We start from the raw sequence: 3,942 nt of genomic DNA, 5'->3' as shown, positions 1-3,942 counted from the left end.
GAATACATCTAAGAGTCAGAGAAAAGCAGAAGAAAAGCTTCACCCAAACACGTCTTTTAAGCTCTACCCACCCCAAGGGTGGAGCTAAATACTTGTTCTGGGATCTCAGCCAAATAAAGAGTAACTAATTCAGATCTTTCATATCGTCCCTATCACCTACAGTAGGACCTCAGTAATACTTGCAGAATAACTTATAAACAGCCTCACTCTATGGTATGCCTGGGTCTGTGTTGGAGAGACCACCTCCCTGTGGTAAAACCAGTTTAGTGATCTCACACTTACTACCCCTACACCCACTTGAAACCCTTACTTGCTTGTCTGGTTAACTGCCTGCCCCAGGTAGCTCTTCCCACTGATGCCAACCTATGGTCAGCTCAGAGGTCACTCTATTACAACCAGGCTGGACTAAGCTTCTCCTCTCCTCTGTTCTGACACTGTTTAATGAGTCAAATTTCCATTCGGATTTTCCACAAGTTTAAACTATCAGTTGCCTAAGTAAGAAGCTGTGAGAAAAACACACAAAGCTCTTTGTGGGAAATGTCAAATCTCTATACCCCAAATGCAAACATTGCCATTTACATATTGCTTGCACCTATATGGCCTTCTCAGCTGCCACTAGTACTAGTAATGCTCCCTGCACACAGGGCAAAGCCAAACCCACACAAAAACTGATAGGCTCTTTGGTGCAAGAAGACCGAGCTTTTCCCTTTAAGCCTCTGCCTGTCCTGTTCCACTGTCATGGACTTGTAGTGATAGAGACCTACACATGCCTGCTGGTCCCACAGCCTCAGCTGCCTCAGACTCACCACTACCTACTGAGGCTCAGGTCCTGGACTCTTCTCCCCAGACTGGATTCTATGCAACATTAGAGAACTCTTGTCTCCCATACCCTAGGGGAGCAACCCCAACTCCCTAACCCCCAGTCAGTGCCTCCTCCCTACTGAGGTTACCTCCTCAGCTTCCCAGGTAGAACACCCCAAAGCTGGATCTGCAAGTCTGGCCCCATGACCATGTACTCAAGGTAGTCAGGATGCTGTGTGCTAAACCCATATTATGGATGTGAAACCTGAGTCCTGTGGGGTAGCACAATCTGCAAAAGGTCACACAGCAAATCAAGGGTCACGGTCTGGACTCTTAATAACAAATTATGGAAAAAAACCCCAACATCACAGCTGCAGTCAAATCCTACTCTGTGGCCTCAAGCAAGTAACCTGAGTCCAGTCACTGCATCTCCTAAACTTCTCTGCAGCATCCCAGATAAGAGAATCTTCAACACTGGCTTGATTCCCCCAACCCCACCAAACAATGGAGAAATTACTCCAAAGTCAGTCCATGAGTCCTATGGTCAAAAACTTCTTGGATGGAGTCAAAATCTAGGCAGCTCATCTGATGGTCACTCTCAGGGTGATGGGGAGCAAATCTCACATGTCCCCCTCCCTTATGTCCCTACACATCTTGTGATAGCACTCTTCATGTGAGAAATGTTGAGTTATAAAGTCAATTGCTTAAAGGGAGTGCGGAGGAGGAGCCTAGAGAGAGGGAACCAGCAATGTAGGTGCAGGCCAGGGACACTACAGAGAGTCAGACGTTTACACGCTGGAAAAATGCCAGGGACGTTTTAAAAATTCAGGTATCTAACTTCATTTCTACATCCCAGCCAACCTGTGCCCAAGCATAACACTCATGCCACCTGAAGAACCTTTGGTACGAGTGTACTACACACAACTACCTGATGGATGGGATATTTTTGGAATTAATGGAAGGCATACTTGGATCTACAGCAGCATGATGTGTGTCACAATGTGTAGATAGGAGAAAAATGTAGAGTTCAGCAAGCTGAGCACACAGGAAGAACAAGAGATCTGGGAGGTGACCAGGAGAATTAAGTTCCTAGGATTTCAAGAAACTGTAGGGAACCCTCTGGACCTCCAAGGGACATGGTGAGTGGTCTTTTCTACTTTATTTGAATTCCAAAGAGCAGGAAACCCCAGATGAGAGATGGTTATGTGAAGAATATATTTATTGAATATCTACTCTATGCCAGAGGCCTTACATGTGTTCTTTCAACTAATCCACAATATACATTTAATTAAACATATGGATCATCCAAACAGAAGTTCAACAAAGAAATATTGGCCTTAAAAAACACATTAGACCAGATGGACTTAGTAGATACATACAGAACAGTCCATCCAAAAAATGCAGAATATACATTCTTTTTGAATGCACATGGAACATTCTCCAAGATAGATCACATATTAGGCCACAAAACAAGTCTCAATAAATTTAAGAAGATTGAAATAATACCAGACATATTTTCTGGCCACAATGGTATGCAACTGGGAATCAACTACAAGAAAAAACTTGGAAAAGACATAAATATGTGGAAATTAAAGAAAATGCTACTAAACAACAATTGAGTCAACTAAAAAATCAAAGAAAATATCCAAAAATACCTGGAAACAAATGAAAATGAAAATACGACATGCCAAAATATATGGGATGCAGCAAAAGCAGTTCTAAGAGGGAAGTTTATAGCAATAGAGGCCTACCTCAATAAACAAGAAAATATCTCAAATAAACAATATAACAGTGCACCTAAAGGAACTAGAAAAAGAAAAATAAAGAAGTCCAAATCAGTAGAAAGTAGGAAATAATAAAATCAGAGCAGAAATAAATGAAATAGAGACAAAAAAATAGAAAAATCAACAAAATGAATAGCTGTATCTTTGAAAAGATAAACAAAATTGACAAACTTTTAGCTAGACTCACCAAGAAAAAAAGAGAGAGAAGTCTCAAATAATTAAAATCAAAACTGAAAGAGGAGAAATTACAACAGACAAGTCAGAAGTACAAACAATCATAAGAGACTACTATGAAAAGCTATACACCAACAAATTGGATAATCCAGAACAAATGGACAAATTCTTAGATTCACACATTACTAAACTGAATCAAGAGGAAATAGAGAATTTGAATAGACCAATTACCAGTAAGGAGATCAAAACAGTAATCAAAAACCTCCCCCAAAAATAAAAGTCCAGGACCCGACGGCTTCCCTGGTGAATTCTACCAAACACTCAAAGATGATTTTACTCATCCTTCTCAAACTATTCTAAAAAATTGAAGAGGAGGAGAAGATTCCTAATACATTCTACAAGGCCAACATTATCCTGATACCAAAACCAGACAATGACAACACAAAAAAAGAAAATTACGGCCAATATCACTGATAAACATTGACACAAAAATCCTTAACAAAATACTAGCAAATCGAATACAACAATATGTTTAAAAAAATCATACACCATGATCAAGTGGTATTTATTCTACGGATGCGTGGATGACTCAACATTTGCAAATCAATCAACTTGATGCACCATTAACAAAATAAAGAATAAAAACCACATGATTGTCTCAATAGACCCAAAGAAAGTATTTTACAAGACAAAGCATCAATTTATGATAAAAAATCATGAAAAAAATGAGTGTAGAAGTAAAGTACCTCAACTTAAGAAAGGCCATGTATGACAAACCCACAGACACTATCATACTCAATGGAGAAAAACTGAAAGCTATCTCTCTAGCGACAGGAAGCAGACAAGGATGCCCACTTCCACCACTTGTATTCAACATAACATAGGACGTCCTAGCCAGAGCAATCAGGCAAGAAAGAGAAATAAAAGGTATCTAAATTGGAAAGGAAGAGGTGAAACTGTCACTACTTGCAGATTACATGATTTTATATATAGAAAACCCCGAAGAACCCACCAAAAAACCTTTTAGAAATAATAAATGATTACGGGAAAGATGCAGAATACAAAATCAATAGACCAAAATCAGTTGCGTTTCTATAAACTAACAATGAAGTAGTAGAAAGAGAAATTAAGAATACAATCCGACCTACAATTGCCACAAAAAGAATAAAATACTTAGGAATAA

This window comes from Ceratotherium simum, chromosome 2, assembly GCF_057802395.1.
Source record: "Ceratotherium simum simum isolate JZ-2026a chromosome 2, ASM5780239v1, whole genome shotgun sequence".
NCBI lineage: Eukaryota > Metazoa > Chordata > Mammalia > Perissodactyla > Rhinocerotidae > Ceratotherium > Ceratotherium simum.
The sequence above is the reverse complement of the archived record's forward strand: the minus strand, read 5'-3'. Positions refer to the sequence as shown.